The sequence below is a fragment of the Gigantopelta aegis genome, chromosome 8 (assembly GCF_016097555.1).
Source record: "Gigantopelta aegis isolate Gae_Host chromosome 8, Gae_host_genome, whole genome shotgun sequence".
Taxonomy (NCBI): Eukaryota; Metazoa; Mollusca; class Gastropoda; order Neomphalida; family Peltospiridae; genus Gigantopelta; species Gigantopelta aegis.
The window spans coordinates 19,476,809-19,494,944 of NC_054706.1; the positions used below are offsets into that span (position 1 = coordinate 19,476,809).

Below are 18,136 nucleotides of genomic sequence, written 5' to 3' on the forward strand. Positions count from 1 at the left end.
GCATGTCTCTGTCTGTTTTAATGACACCATGCACAAGAGCACATTGGTGAATTAATAAATAATCATTGGCTATTGGCTATTAAACATTTGGTAGTTTTGATTTATTATGGTCTTCAGAGGAAACCTATATTTTTCCATTAGTAGCAAGGTATCTTTTATATGCATTTTTCCACAGACAGGACATGTATAGCACATACATGTATATGGTCTTTGATATTCAAGGTGTGGAGCACTGGCTGAGATGCAGAAAATATCCAATAGGTCTGCCGAGGAGGTCCAATCCTACAGCCAAAGCACCTCGGGGCAACCATTATATTGACTGAGCTAAATCTTGCCCATTTTGTTGTCAAATGCTATTATATTATAGTATGCTTTTGTTCATCCATTAGTCTGTAATACTGTATGTCCTTCCGTTAACTTTTTTATCTTAACCATAACTTGGATACTGATACGTACAGGACCATCAAACCTCACACACTGGAACAGCTTGGGATGGAGTTGTGGCTTAATTATATTTTTCACAATTTACTACACCTTAAAATAAATTATTATCTGGGGCATATATCTTTATTATCATTTCATATAGGGTCAGCAAACCTTGCATGCAAGTACAACCTGAGATAATAGCGTGTCACATACCTTTACTGTAACCTACTTTAATTACTGCACAATAAAGGAAGTCCTCGACCAGGTCATATCTCATATCTTCAATCCTTACTAAATCATCAAACCTTACAGGCAAGTACAATTCTGAATGATGGTGTGTTGTTAAATGCTACTAAAGTCCTAATCAAAATTATACCCCATCATATTTTGGCTTATTGCATATGATTAATGAAAATCTCTGAAATTATAATTCGGGGTTTAAATTATATGATGGCACTGCGGCAATTACTGTTATGCTACCTACATTTGCCATAAATCCCTCTCAATTTCACCCCTACCAACTGCAATGCATTGCTATACCCTTTATCCCCTCTTGTCTTCGATGGGCCTCAATAAATTGGATCATAGTTGGTCTCGAATGTTATTGGAAAACTACCCTTATTTATGTTGTTCTGCAAAAGTTCTTGAATTTCGGCGTGAAAAATAATTAAACGCACCATAAGTTTTAATTGTGTGAAGTTATTTTTTCTAAAATTCCAACATTTTACAAGTTATGCCAATTATAAAAATATGCAACAGTCGGAAACTACATGTGCAACATATTAGGGGTGCAACGATACGGTCAAAACCGTATTGCGATATAAGAAACCGTATTGCAATATGTATTGCAATATAGTTGATATTATTTAAATTTAATATTTATGGGTTGGGTCTTTTTTTAATGAAAACAGAAGGCATAACTTTTTAATGATTTTTATTAGTTTCAGCTGTCAGGCTAAATGTTTTAGGCCATATTTTTATTTTTTAACACAATACTTGTCTACTAGAACACCGGTGTGACGGTGTCAAACTATTTATAAATTGTCACATTCGGAAATCCTTACTATCGGGCTTTTCCGTTGCTGCTCACTTAACACGGAAATGTACGTATTGAGTCGCTATGTTTCGGCAGATCGACCAAACCAGAGCCGAGGTTATTAGCCGAGGTATTTTGAACGATCGGCCGAAGTATTCCGAGTTCAGTGAAAAACAGCGAAGTGTGATTCTCACTTGTTGGTTTATTTCTTTGAAGATGATAGCCGTAGCCGTATTCCAAAGTAAATGAACAATGAATGATCATGTGTAAGTAACAAAACATTTATTTGTAATTATCGTTAACTGGTTATTTTCAATGGACTTTAAACACGTTTTGTTTAGAAGTCAGAACCAAGTATAACTGACCTATCACTTCGTATGCCAACAAGTAAGCCGACTACGCTTAACGTGATAGTTACACTTCCTGTCACCACCAATTAATAAAATGATGTGGTTTTTGTTTGTTTATTTGCCTATTTCAAGTCAAATAAAATACAAGGAAAAAAAATAGCGTATAAAAATCGCGATACGCAAAACTGTACCGCGGTTCGTATCGAGCTGATCAATTATCGCGGTATACCGGTATACCGGTTATTGTTGCAGCACTACAACATATGTTTTGTTTTATTTACAAAACAAACAAAACACTCAAGATGGGGACATAAAAAAAATTACATTAAATTGGTGGGCAAAAACATTTTCAGAAAATCCACAAAACTACGAAATCCAATCTAAATAAAATTAGCTCCACTATTACAAGTGGATCTAACAGCAGCCAGTTGGAGCGCATGTCCAGTTGACCTTTCATTCGACCAATCAAAACCTTAATTGCAAAATCATGCCAGTGATTTGAAAAGAATTTGAAAACATTCGGGATTATGCCGAGGGTATACGAAATAATTCGGGTGAATTACAAAGTATGCCGGAAACTAATTGCAAAACGTGATGGTATAGCCATAAAATCTGTTTATACTAGTATACAATCCAAAGTTTATTACTGCACTTTTCTCCCTGTTTTTTCAATGTTGAAATAGACCAACAAGTTCGCCTATTGCATAAATAGTCTCGCCTGATATTTTTAGAATTTGTATGCTCCTGAATAACACTATAAAAGGCGAAGTGTAATTGGTCAATATTTAAATTGTTATTTATAGATGAAATGTCACCTGGACATGGGAGTCCACGCAATGCTGGTAGACCAGTAGAACTATAATTTTAATCAGATTGCTACGAAACCGTGAAGCAGATTTCGTGAAAAAGACATACCTATGATTTTGTTCTTCGTACACAATCAAATCGGCAAGTCGTGTATTACAGTAATACAATATGCAATAAAATATGTTTCTGCCAATAGACCTCTTTCATATTCCACTGCACATGTGTGTGTATAGTGGAGCAACTCGTGGATAACCATTAATTCACGCGAGATCTTGCAAAAATAGCCCTGTTTACAAATTGGGGGGCATGAACAATGGGAGGCCATGCAATAGGAATGTGACTTAGCTTTATTATTAATTATTTTATCAGTAGGAACCCGGAAATTCTGTCAACATCCAACAAATACTTGCATGTACATGTATTGGAGACGTTTGTGAATTATTGCTTATCACAAAATAAAAAATGTTTTATTGCAAAAATACTAATACTGTGGAATCCATTTAAATGCATGTCAGTTTATAGCATAAATCTGTTATTTGTATGTTATCATTACCATTTACCATTAAAACTTTACAAATTCACAAGTGTGCATATTAGTTATTTTCAAGTAAAAAAAACCCCACAAAATTTTGCCATAAAATGATCCAGATATGTTTAATGTTTGGCCATAATCTATTGTACCGTAATTGGAAAGCCAAAAGCAAAGATTAGACCTAATGTTCTTTATTGAATAATACCCTATAACTATGTACAGCTACATGTATGTATATGGCCTCATGATGTACATGTATTACCATTGGTGTATGGGCTACCAATTTTGTAAGTGGGCAGGCTGATTTTTGCCTGATTTAAAACGAAAATGCCAGAATCTAGATAACAACATTTATTCACATTAGGTTTACTGCCATAGAGCCATATAGTTGCAAACTAATCACTAAGTATTTTTAGTAGGGGGCTATTCACTTTGCTGTTCTCTACTATAGCGTGTACCCCAAATGCATAGCCTACACATGCACACACTTCACATGTCGTAGGGGCGATATTTTCAGCAACAGGTTTTTTTTAGTTTCCCGGAACCCGACCCTATACCTAGAAAAAAATTGTTGATCTTAAAAAATAAAGCCTAGCTGACTTTCAATAAAGTTACTTACAGGTTTTTTTTTTTTTTTTTTTTTTTAACTGATCCCATCATTGAAAACACATAGGAAACAGTCGGTTTGTTTCTCCTTTTTTTTATTACTTTTTGTTTGTTTAACTACATAATTATTGATTAATTAATCATTGATATTGAAAATTTTCTTCAAAGGAAACCCGTTAAATGTTTCCAGTAGTAACAAAGAATATATGTACTTTCTCATATATAGGACAGCACATACCACAGCATTTGATATACCAGTCGTGGAGCACTGGTTGGGAAGGGAAGCATACCAGGCACATTAGTGTAGCCAGAAGGGTGAAGGGGGACACAGTCTCTCAATCAAATTTTTTTTCTTTCCACCTTATAATTATATATATACTGGCCTGTCTTACAATTGTAACAGAATTTACTAGGATGGGGTTTTGTTTGATTCACTACAGCCACCACTGGCACAGGCAGGATTTTGTATTGTTGGGAGGGGGAGGGCGGGGGATACTCATAATGGGGAGGGGCCAACTACAGAGTCATGTTATGGAGCGACAGAAGAATATAAAAGGTGGAGAAGGGAGAAGCCATGACCCTCCCTCTGGCTTCACTAGTGGCCGCCACCCCAATAAAAAAAATTGTTTAGGCTATTGTGCAAATAAAGCGGAAGTTTACATCGGATGTACATGTAAGGAAATTTCGGGCTTACCTGTCGCGGCTAAATATAGTCAGGCTTGCGCCATCACTATTACTACGCATTGGATAGTACACATTTTTGCTGTCACAGCTTATAACCATGCTCATTAAACCAGGCCCAGGTGTAAAATACATCTACATACAGTTTAATGCATTTGTTATTAGCATTCATCTGGCGCTTTATTAAATATAATGTTTGTCTAATGCGATCATAGAATGACATACACATAAGTATTTTATTTACACAAACAGGTCAGGTTAGGTCATAGGGCTTTACGTGCACATTCAGAACAAGCTGTTGTAGCGCACGCCTGTCCTGGGTGCAAGAGCCGGCCTCAGCCGGCTCCTCCGTCCAGGACAGGAAAGGTGAGGGGGGGGGAGGAGGGACCGCCTGTACTGGCAGGTGCAAGGGAGCAGCAGCAGCCCGACCAAGGTCGGTAGCAGGTGGGGGTGGGGGTGATGGTGCTATGGAATGGCGCAAAGTATTATGCCAAAGAGAAAAAGTGTGCAAATTTGGTTGAGGAAATTGGGTGCAATTTTGAACGGTCGGTCAGAAAGAAAGTTCCAGAGCTAGGTTTTGACATCAGTGAATCGAGAGTAGCTCGTTAATTAGACCTCTATGATGCTGTGGTGTCTCCCTAGGTTGCACATAGGGCCCTTAAAAAGGGCCTGACCTCTTCTGGTCATGGCATAACAACTCAGGGGAGACCCATGCAATTGTGTAGATTGGGGGTGGGATAAGGTAGGCTGGTATTCTTTTGTCCAGCTCCTTATTAGAGACGTGCTGGGCCATTAAATGGGGGCGGGTGCATTGTTATCATTAGTCAATGCACCCTATGTACTGTTGCGGTTGTGCATGCTGTCTGTTTGTAAATCCTATTTTGGTGTTAAGGTTGTTGCTATTGTCCTAAGTCCCTATTCTAGTGTAATAAAAAGCAATCCAAAGCCCCCTCCCCTCTAGTTTGAAGGGTTTTACCCTTATAGTGTGAGTATTGGTTAAAAAGCCTAGTGCTTAGCATTCTTAATTTGGTTACCAATATAAAGTATCTATTTAGGTAGGGAGTCGACTAAAGACAGAACGAATAATATGTCAATAGCTGTATACATGAACTAAGTCAAATTTCGATCCCCGCCCTCTTAAAGTTTTAACTATGTTGGCAATTGTTGATAACATGAATGATGTCTGACCTTAGTAACCTTACTTGTTATCTATCCGGTTGTCTGTGAAGCTGATTGTCTGGTTTCTTATCAGTCTCTTCTTCTGGGACCCTAAGTGACTCACCTTGTATGGCTATAATATAACTTGTTATCGGTAGTACATAGTGCAAGTGCAAAGGCAACAATAGTAAAGTTTATTAACAGTTATGTACAGGCGGTGCTCCTAATCCGTGATTGGCCGGGTTGAACCAATGACAACGCTGAAAGAGAAGGGTTATAATTAACGGCTTCCTATCTTGGTTAATTACCTAGCGATGTTGATTGGCTGTTTGATTGACCAATTAGATTAGTGTAATTCTCAATCCTATTTGGCTAAAAAAAAAAAGGGGGGGGGGGGGCGGTTGTAAATGATAATCTGTATTCATAGTGACGAGAGTAGCCATTTTCGGAAGTAGATACGTGAAGCGACTGGGGCAACACACCCGCGGCGACATGTGTGTCTTCGCCGAGTGCCGTTCTTTGGCGGAAGGGGGGGGGGGGGGGGGGGGTATGCAATCTGTTTGCATACCGGAGGAGATGATACGGGCAGTGGCGAGTTGTAATCCGTCTTTGTGATAATTCACCTTGGCGGAAATTATATTGAGCCGGATACCGTCCCTAAGGACCTAGTTCAACTTTTGTTGGCGGTACGTCAACGATTGTTATCCGGAGGCATGGAGAGAGTATACGTCATAGAGATTTGTCGCCGGGGGATTTTTAGGAAATCCCCCGAGATGACCATAGCTCAGTTCAATACTTTAAGAAACGCCGTGAATCGTTATATTGAAGAGGGCCATAGGGCGCGGTCTGGCGCCTCTGTCTACTCTCTATCAAGAGGATTTTTTGGCTGACGGGTCCACTTCAATGTCGATGGAATGCGGAAGTACGTCTTTCGCATTCGCAACACCATCAGGCCACGATAGTGTTGATACGGCCATTTTAAGGGCCACCAAAACATCAGGAAGTGTTAGATACTAATTGCCAATCACGAGTTAGTACATTGAATTTTTATTTACAAGTAAACAATATTTATGTTAAAAAACATCTAGGTTAATTAATTAAAGTATCACGTTGTTACCCCCCCCCCCCCCCCCTCCCGAGGTGGAGTGCATAGTCGAGGTCGAGTGTTTAGGTCGCTCCTCCATTCAAGGGACATACAGGCGAGGGGTGTTATGTGCTAATTGTTTTGGCTAGGTATATGTTCTGTTAATCATTTCACCGTTCTCTCCCCGGGTTTGGAGTGCATGGTCGAGGTCGAGTGCTTAGGGTCCTCCTCCATCCAGAGAGTCACAGGTGAAACGAGTTTAACAGTGGTTTAATTTAGTTGTTATCGAATTATTATCACGTTGCTTGCCACCATCCCGCCGATGGTCCTCCGGGTTGTAGTGCATAGTCGAGGTCAAGTGCTTATGGTCGCTTCTCCATCCAAAGGACGCACATGCGGGCGGTATTGAGCACTATCTAGTGATTGGTTTTAGTCTCGTTTTATGACTTCCTAAATAATCTACGGGGGTCAGGAGCCCATTAATGTGTTACGGCTCCCCATCCCGCCTGCGATCAACCTGGGGGGGGGGGGGGGGGGGGGGGTCCGCGTCGCCTGAACGCTGGTGAGGCAAGTTGCGCGTGACACTTAGAGTTTAGGTTTGGTGGACTGGACGAACTGGTATACTGCTTTAAAGATTTGTTGCTTATGGTGCTTACCTGGGTTGAGTAGTGAATTAGGGGTGATTATTGATTCAGGGGTGCACAAATGTGAAATTGTGATAGTTGCCCAGTGGGCAACCAGTAGCTGAAGTTTGGTTGCCCAACATCATCTCTTGGTTGCCCACATATTTCATAAAACATTTTATGAATATAATTTTGAACTGTCTTTAAAATGAAACTGAAATTTAAATGGTTTTATTATTATCATTACTTATCAGTTTAGTTTTATTTCTTTTTTAACATTATTTATCTACAGCTCATCTTCGCTTAGGCTGAAAAAAAGTTTGTTTTGTTTAACAATACCACTGGAGCACACTGATTAATTAATCATCAGCTATTGGATGTCAAACATTTAGTAATTCTGACTCATCATCAGAGGAAACCCGCTACATTTTTCCTAATGCAGCAAGAGAACTTTTATATGCACTTTCCCACAGACAGGAAGGCACATACCACAGCCTTTGTCCGGTTGTTGTGCACTGGTTGGAACGAGAAAAAACCCCATCAGCTGAATGGATCAACAGAGGTGGTTCGATCTCGCTTGGGCTGTCAGTCATAATACTTTGATGAACTCAGGGCTCATCCAGGATTAAAAATGCTTGTTGCCAAAAAAATTGCCAAATGGGATTTTTATTTGCCATAATGAAAATGTTTTAGCCAAAATTGTTTTGTGTAGTACTGTATAGAGTATTTATATATGAATATGAAAATGTCTCTTTTTCAGCTAATTATGTACAAACTGGAATACATCTCAATAACAAAATTATCCCCAATCAAAATCAGACAGCAATGAGAGTAGGGGCAGTTAATATATTACTTTGATTTTTCAGTGGGTGAGGGGAGATATGTAGAGTTGAAAGCCAATGCCCTCTGCAAACACACCCAAAATTTTAAGGCCTATGGCATTAAAAAAATTCTGAGAGCCAATACTCTTCTTCTTTTTTTAAACAGTGCTCATTATTTCTGTAAAATAGCAATCTTTATTTTGGTTTGAACTGCTTTTAATTGTATTTTAAAATAACCCATCTATTCCACACCCCAACAATTTCGTAATTTGCGCCATTTTGTTGATTTCCATGTCGTGTTAAATGCTTGTTGTCGATTTCAGCTTGTAAAATACGTAGCCTAAGAATGCTGACTTCACGTTATGACAACTATCCATTTACGTCAAAAGGTTTTGATTAAAAAGATAATGAATTCAAATTTTATGGTCTTTTTAAAATCTAGCTTGCTTTTGAGATGTCACCTCACAGTCAACAAATTTATATAATATTTTATCTAACAAGAAATATCATGATTATTTTTAACTAATTGTATTAAGTGTATGTTTAACTGCAATTTGTATAAATACTGCATGTTCCTTTCCCGCGATCGCGAAATGCATGAGTGCGAAATTAACAAAGACAACGGAAATAAACAAACGAAACAGCAATTAAGTATTTATTGATGCAAACAACTGTCTGCATTGAACTCGTCAAAATCATGCACAGTGGACGCTGAGTGGATGGCAGCATTAGGGTGGATATTTATATTGCCTGTCGGTCAAGTTATCAGTTTTCATACTTTTGAATTGCCCGTGACTGTCTGAGTGCCGGGAAGTTTTGTTTTTCATTTTACTTGTTTTATGGTTTTCTTGGTTGCCCATCGGGCAACTGTTTGACAAAGAATGGTTGCCCACAACATATTTTGGTTGTCCCGGGCGCGTGGACAACCGATTTGTGCACCCCTGCTGATTTATGGTTGGCTTCAGTTAGTGATTCTAGCATTAGTTTTCTATGACTGGTGTGACATGCAGTCCAGGAGATAGTGCTTCATAACTTCTGGAGTACCACAGTCGGTACTTTTATTGGTAATTACGGATGAACAGCTGTTTAGTTGCATTGATTTACCTATACGAAGTTTTGTGATAGTTTTATCCACATGGGTGTTTGAGTGTTTAGGTCTTACTGAGTTAACTATTGGTTTGATATTGTAGTGCCATGTGTTTGGTGATTGGTCCCAGCTTTCCTGCCATTTATTAATGTAGTGTTTCTTTGACATGAGTTCTGTGATTTTTAATGGTAGTGTAATATTGCTAGTGATTGATAGTGCAGTTTTGGCTCCGTAGTGAGCTACTTCATTGCCAATTATCCCTACATGAGCTGGGACCCATTCAAAGACTACTGTTAGGTTAAGTTGGTTTAGTTTGTGGAGTATACTGTGGATAGCTGCAATAATATCTGGTCTAGTGGATTTATTTGTTTGAAGTGATTGGATAGAGCTGAGACTGTCTGAGAAGATAACGCTTTTTGAGTATTTTTGAGTTTTAATCCAAATGAGAGTTTCATATCAGTTCTGCTGTATATACTGATAAGTTATCCGACAGCCTGGAGTATTTAACTAGTTTAAAATGTTTAGATATTTTTTCTTCAACTACTGCAAAGCCAACTTTACCGTTATCTGGATTTTTTTAGCCATCTGTATAGAGATGGATGTGGTCAGGGTAATTTTAATTAGCTGCGGCTTTGAACAGGATTTTCTTAAATGGTGGAAATGGAGTTTCATCGGTAGCTTTTTTAATTGGATATGGTGTGTGGCACTTGACTGGCTGATTGATATGGTATAGTGCCACTGGCGTGTTATCTATACCTACTTCTATTGGTCCCAGCTTTCCTGCCATTTATTAATGTAGTGTTTCTTCGCTTTTGACATGAGTTCTGTGATTCCTAAACTATAGCAGTAACTACTTTATCAGACCTTGCCTTTTAAGGTACGCGGGTGCGATCGCGCTCGTACAGCACACATAATTTCAATCTGGTGAGTGTGAAAAATAATGCACATTACACTTAACGGTGCACATAAAATAATTTGGTATATTGATTGCCACTATTTACCTTATGTAGCTGATAGAAAGATCCGTTTAATAATACCAGAAATTTTTTTTAGGAGAAAGGTAGTGTCGATGCAAGATTTTAATATATAACTGGTACTTATCTTTGCAATACAAATTGGAAAACACAGGTTTAATAGACATCTTCGAAGACATACCAATCCGATCAAAACCTCTTTGCCTATTTAATTTATTATTAATTAAAAACATGCAGTCCACTTTTGTACGGTAATAGATCACGTCTGATAAGGATAATTCATTTATACTGTTCATATAGTTAAGACAAAAAGAGAAAAGGCATTGAATTAAATAGTGGCTTCTGTAGCCTACACAGATGAACTCGTTACGGAAATCAGCTAAGTCTCTAAAATTATCTCGATTAGTTCATAACTGTTAGCCTATATAAAGCTTACGTGAAGTCCCGAAAATGGCAATTGTGTAATTTTATACTTTCTTTAAAAAAGAAAAAAAATGAAATTTAAACGGAATAATAAAAATAAGAAAAAATAAATGATAATAGGTATGTAGGAATAAGCCTAGGTATTATTTTTACTTCTATTTTCTTTTTCTTTTTTATCTTAAAAAAAAATCAAATAAACCTTCATTTAAATATTTGTATTTCAACCAGAGGTTAATGCATGTGCATATATATACTGAACAAAAAAAGAAACTTCTGATTTGTACATATAGTATTTGTTGTGTTAAAGAATTCATTGTGCATGTAATGAAATTATATAGGTAGTATTAGCCTTGAGCTGTATTATCAGGATTCATGAATTTTATCGATTATTTTTGCACTGTTAATCGTGGACAACGTGAAATTCAATTTGCACGTGCATGCATGGTTCGACATGTCCCGTGTAGTATTAAGTCAATTTGTTTTACTTGTCTTACAGACATTGTTGTCAAGTGAACGAAAACGCTTCAGAATTTATAAAAACATTAACGTTTTTTACATTGTAGCATTTTTAGTATGCCAAGAATACCCAATAATTTATGCGAACAGGTGATTGGCATGCTTGATGCTGGCATGTCAACAGAAGACGTTGCAAGGCATGTTGGGAGTTCTAGTCGAGCGATACGAAATCTTCGTGTAAGATTTCGAAAGACAGGAAGCACCAACGACTTGCCACGTCGTGGACGTCCGCGTGTTACAACGCGTGGTCAAGACCGCTATACCATGAACACGCATTTGCGCAATCAATTCCAAACTGCCACTGCTACTGCTGCTAACACACCTGGGCTTCATACTAACCAAATCAGTGGGCAAACTGTTCGTAATCGTCTGCGGGAGAATGGTTTACATGCACGACATCCTTACGTCGGATGCGTTTTAACGCAACGTCATCGTCAAAATCGTCTTCATTGGACACGTGTACACACTCGTTGGATACGGCGATGCTGGAATACCATTCTTTTTTTGGATGAATCCAGATTTTCTTTACAACGTGGCGATGGCAGGGTTCGCGTCCACTGTAGGAGAAATGAACGCTATGCTGACTGTTGTGTTCTTGAACGAGATCGTTTCGGGGGTGGGGGTTCTGTCATGGTCTGGGCAGCCATTGCCCATGGTTATCGTTCACCACTAGTCATCACTGATGGCAATTTAAATGCTCAATGTTACCGCTATGACATTCTCGCTCATCACGTCATTCCTCTGTTCCATAACAATGCCAACATCTCGATTTTTCTGCATGATAATGCCACCTCTCATACAGCTAGAGACACTGTGAATTTTCTTAGGACAAATATCATTGATTTCATTGATGACTGGCCCGCTAAAAGTCCTGATCTCAACCCCATCAAGCATGTCTGGGATAGTCTGGACAGACGATTGAGGCGTCGTCCCAACCCACCCGCTAACGTCAACGAACTTCATCGAGCACTCATTCAGGAATGGAACAATATTCCACAGGCAGAAATCAACACTTTAGTCAATTCTATGCGCCTGCGATGCACTGCAGTGGTCAATTCAAGAGGTGGTCATACCCGTTATTAAGTGGGTGTTGTTGTTTTTTAACCCCTACCACACTTGGTCAAAATTTCTCCCAGTTTCTGTTAACCTATGGCCATGATTTTTGCACCAAACGATGCATCAAGTTATGTTCAAGCAAAGTTAGCGGAAGTTTCTTATTTTGTTCAGTATATGATGTTATTTATATATGTATATATTTACACACTATAGTAACAGTAATCAATGATCATTGCCGACTATTTAATTTTTGTTTCGTTTGTTAGAAAGTCATAGACCATGTGGAACATGATTTGATACACAGTACTCTGTGGCATATTGACCAATCAGAGTTATGTGGGTCAGATTATTTTTACTGTAATTTCCTGCGTATTGCCCGCGGGCTATGTGATTTCAAACATCAAAAAATGCCTCCTGCGGACTATCTGGCGGTGCGGACTGTGATCATTATTCGTTTTATTTTGTTAATAAACATGCGGGCTGATAAAACAAAATCATAAAAGTAAATAATAATACCGGTATGCAAAACATTATTTTAAATACATTTAACGGTGTTAAACATAAAACACAGTGACAGTTCTACCCGTCGAATCGGAGTCTTCCGATTCGCTATCGAAAAGCTGCAACTGAGTTTCTTCTAAGCGACCTGCTATGGTGGACAGGGGAATATCGTCATCACTGCTGTCACTATCACAAGGTTCTGATGCTTCTAATATTCCAGTGTGACGGAACATGCTCTTAATTTTGTTTTCGCCTGTGGCGATATTAATTGTGTTAGAGGGCCGTGTGCAGTTCCAATTTGCACTTAGCCCAGGTGGGCAACTTGTTACGTGATACCTTTGCGCGACGGTCATCGAGCCCTTCTAATATACACCCAGCGCAGGTGCGGAGGCCATGTGGCCAGTAGTTACGTAATACCTCCGCGAGTGCGGTTTTTACAACCGTGATTTTGGGGACTAGGTGTCATTGAGTCTGACCATCTGAGAAAAATATGCCGGCGTGATCCACATGATAAGATTCGGTGCCGCGATGTGCCCCCCAGGCGATATTCGATTTTATAATAAATAGCTAGGATTTTAGAGATATCGAGGAAAAACAAAAAGGAAGGCAACCAGGGAACGTTAGTCCGTTTGGACTTTGGTAAATATATTATTTCTGCTCTGTTGTATAACCTTGATGTGATTGATGTGACTTTTAAATATTTTAATACTGTATTATACCAGTATTCTTTAGACAGGGTCTTCGGTCATCTGACGAAGTAAATCGTAGACTTACTGTTCTATATTTATACGAGTATTTGGTAATATAAAGCTTAGCCAGTCATCCTAGAGGACCTAGGTAAACTGTAGGTTATTGTCTTTATTGTGATAGGTACCAGTATTAATTCTGTGTTACAAGGTTACTGAATGAGTAGTTACTAAGGTTAATTAAAAATTAACCATTAGGAATAGAGTTGTAATTCCTTTATTAATTAAGTTCCCCTGGCAGCGTTTCTCAATTATCACACGTTATTGAACGAGTAGTAAGGGTTAATTAAAAATTAACCAGTTAGGAATAGAGTTGTAATTCCTTTATTACTTAAGTTCCCCTAGAGGCGTTTCTCGATTATCACATGTTTGGGTGTTGTGTCACAGTGAAGTGATTAGCATATTGTGTAAACTAGACACCTAGAGATTAACTAATTAAGTGATCAGTTCTGGGTTGTTATTATTTGTTGTTGTTAATTAACTACTGCGGCAGTACATTTGTCAGCGTAGATTAATACAGATTCCAAAGTGTATTGTGTTTTTGTTGTGTTTTCTAGTGAACTAAACGTGCTATAATAATATATACTTTATATAAGATCTTATCTCTGATCATACCTAGACGAGCCAAAGCGGGTATAACTGCCTGTTATAGAGAGACCTAATAGATATACAGTTAGGAGAGATATTTGGACAATCGTGTTTCATTCAGTTACGGGTATTATAGGATCCCCGTGACATCCAGCTTTATGGAATGCTTTAATAATTCAACAGACTCCCATGCCTTCAGCACCCAATTCACAACTTCGACATAAGAAGCTCTGCGCATGCGTCCCGTTTTTGTGTACGTGTGCAGTCCTTCAGACATCCAAGCTTCCCATTGCTCTCGTACTTTAACCTTGAATACATGGTTCACCGTCAAATCTAGTGGCTGTAATTTTTTTGTTAATCCACCTGGAATTATCGCTATATGAGTATTCAGCGTTTTCAGTTCACTTTTGACACTTTCAAGTTTATGACCTGACATGCTATCCATAACTAAAAGGCACTTTGCCTGACTAAAAAATGACCCTGCCTGCTTTTTCCAAACACCTTGTGTCCAAACAGACATTTCTTCTTCATTCATCCAACTCTTTTTGTTGCAAAGTACAACAACACCAGGGGGAAAAGTTACTTTCGGAACTGTAATCCGCTTAAATATCACCATTGGGCGTAGTTTTTCACCATTAGCCATACAAGCGAGTACAACTGTGAAATGGGTTTTTCATTGCCAGTCGTTACAATAGTCACGGTTTTAGAACCAACACAGTCAACTGTTCTGTTGGGGTGGGGGGGGTCAAAACACATGGGCACTTCATCCATATTACCAATTAAATTTGCTTTCAAATTGTTCATTTTTTCGATTGTGCAACAAAATCATGGAAATCGCTAACTTTTTTCTCCCATTCGGCAGGGAGAGATTGGCCTACAGTCGTACGACTTCTGACTGATAAATTGTTCCTTTTCATGAATCGGTCACACCAGGTTGGCCCACCTTTAAAAGTACTCAGTTTCATTTCTTTAGCCATGGTTTGCGCTTTTAACCTAATCAACACTGTCGACACTGACCTTCCGTTTTCACGTTGAGCTTTAATCCAATTAACTAAATCAACTTCAAGTGTCGAAAAATGTGCAATGCCATGCCGTCTGGCTCTTTTTGATCTAGGTGCTACTGATAATTGTTCTTTCATTTTTCTCCACGGACGAACAGACTTTTCATCAACATCGAACACACGGCCTGCTTCTCTATTACCATGTTCGTCCGCATATAGTCTGCGGATTATCTGCCGGAGCGGGCTATCTGAGCATTTTGTTATACTAAAACGTAAATATAGATCGCTGCGGACACACTACTGTAGCGGGCAATATGCAGGAAATTACGGTACTATTGGAATTCTGCACGCACATGCTGGTCTACTTGACAACTTATTACGCATTAGTAGTGATGTCTAAAATTATGGGGTTTTTTATTATCTTTATTATTATGGCATCCCATGTTTGGAATAAAATCCTTTGTATTGACAGAGTTTGTCAGATTTTGTATATTTTTTTAGCAACAACACTGGGGCCTTTCTAGATCAATGACGTAACGCTGTCAGAGCTGTTCGTAAGTTGTAGCGGTAGGCCAAATGGTGTGTTACAAAATGTGGAGGGAGGGAGACTGGTTGCGTAATTATTGAATTAAAAATGACACGTGAATGCCAATGTCCCAACCAATACTATCAACTGAAGTAATTGTAGGCCTACGTTTCACAAGTTATTTAATAAAAATGTTTTAATAATATGAGTCGGTAGTGAACACCTGAGATGCTTGGGTCGTAGTTCATGAACCACCTCCTCAGAATCGGTGGGTTTTTCCCATCCCAACTATCCTTATATTCGTTGTACATAATAATGAAATTCAAGACAAGTTGATTCCTCTCTATGTTTAGCTGCACGTTCATCAAACTATCTAACACTGAAAAGGTATATACCGGGTATATAATTGTGTGCATCAAAGTATCTGAATAGTACATATTGTAATTAAATAATCAAATTGTCTGCATCATGTCATGTCATAATTATATCTCTATAGTACTACTCCAGAAACGTTTTTAATAAATTATAACTCCATTCCTGATAGGGAAGAGAAGTCAGACTACACTAATGTTCCAAACAACATAAAATTAGAAGAAAACATTATTGGTTTATTGGTTCATTTTTGCAACATACATGTATGTCTCTGCATTTACATGTACCAATTACTTCATAAGTTAATAATGCTTGGTTTTCACTTGCCGTAGCATTTTGATGAGTGCGATTTTCACTCGCCGTAGCATTTTGATATGTGCGATTTTTCACTCACCTTTGTTTTTCAAAAGGCAAGGACTGTAATATTCCAATTACATGTATCTACACAATACAGACATAGCTAGTTCATATTTTTTAACTGAGGTTGGTGGATATGGAAGCCATATTTAAAAAAAAAAAAATCTAACAAATATCATGATTATTGTAAACTAATTTTATTCAGTGTACATTTAAGTGCAATTTCTATAAATACTGCATGTTCATTTCCCGTGATTGCGATGTGCATGCGTGCTCTCGACCATGGATACGAAATTAACAAAGACAAAGGAAATTAATGAAATTGCAGTTAGGTATACATTGATGCGAACAACTATTGTTTTTTTACAAATTTACATCAAGATTTACTTGTGTGTAATCGTATTGTTTATTGTCCGCAACGATGTCTCTTAACATGTGTGTCTCATGTGACTCTGAAGCGTGATGTATATTCGTGCCAAGAGCAGCTGCTGTCCTCAGTTCAGCCAATGAACGTTCTTCCTAACATTCGTGAACTATTTGATTGTTGCCCAACATGTCCATTTGGTTTAACTTGAAGCGCATAAATCAGTCTAGCGGACGTTTTGTTTTCGCTCTGTCTGCCTGAACTCGGCCCTTGGGATAGCCTACATGTCTTTCAGCCCTGAACTGGCATGTGTATTCAAATTGACATGCACTGTCGGCTGTTTTTATTACTTTGGTTCAAAGACTTTATAAAGTTAAAATAACGTCACAGATCTTGCTTTCATACATTGTGAATGCATGCCGTTAAAATTAATACCCGTGATTATTAAAATAAGCAAACGTAATTAGGCCTACACTGTATTCTGGATGACACTGTTTCTCGTTAATTGAATATTTAGTAGTAGTATTATTATGTTTGAGATATAGGATAGATTATGTAACCGTTTGCAGGGCTCAAAGTTTGAGATTGTTTTTAGGAGCACTGTGCTCCTAACATTCTAATTTTAGCTGCACAGTTACATATTTTAGGAGCACTGGGTAATAAGTTTGGAGCACTGGTGAATATTCATAGGGGGGCATCCATAAAGTACTAAGTTCCTGGAAGGGGGGGGGGGGTGGGGCTTGGTCATCATGTACAAAATGTAAAAGTTTACTAACTTACACTAGACTAATTTATCTGATAAAAGGCTGCAACATTATACAATTATCATTCAAAACTGAAAATAATAAGGCCACCTAAATTTTAAAATTTGGTGGGAGCTAGCTAGATGCTATCTTTAAGTACACATCGTTTTGTTGATATCTGTAGTTTTATCATTTGAAACAAAACTAGTTCAATAATATCAAAAGGAATAACCTTGAAAAGAGTCCCAAATCATTATTTGCAAATTACGAATTTTAGCACTTGGATACCAGGCAACTGTTTTAGGCTATTTCAGTTTCAGTGAGAGAATTTTGAACTGGTAAAGGGAGCAATTTTGATTAAAGATCAAACATATAATCCGTAATTAAAATGAAAAAAACTATTTTAAAACAAATTATGGGGGGACCAAAACATCTCCCCACCCCCACACCCACAGGCTCCCAACTCCGATGCCCCAGATCATCAATGAATACTATAGTAGTTAATTGTAGGCTATAGAAGAATGCAAAGATTATAGTTCTACCAGTACTTCTTAATAGCTAATTTATTATCTGATATTAGTGATATAAAACATCACAATACAAACCTGAGTAAATACAAGTTTATTAACAACAAAGCTTCCACGACCATCAGAATGACGATAACTGTAACAGTTCTTTCCTTCACCTTCTACGACAGTCACATAATGCCAAATTTTAAATATTGGTCAATCGTCAGTCGCCAATCAATGAATGGTACA

At 38.1% G+C, this 18,136-nt stretch overlaps 1 protein-coding gene across 1 annotated transcript in view; it reads left to right on the plus strand.

Moving 5' to 3' along the window:
• Window positions 1–18,136, plus strand: part of LOC121379532 — an 87,220-nt gene that overhangs the window by 18,571 nt on the left and 50,513 nt on the right. The window lies entirely within an intron of this gene.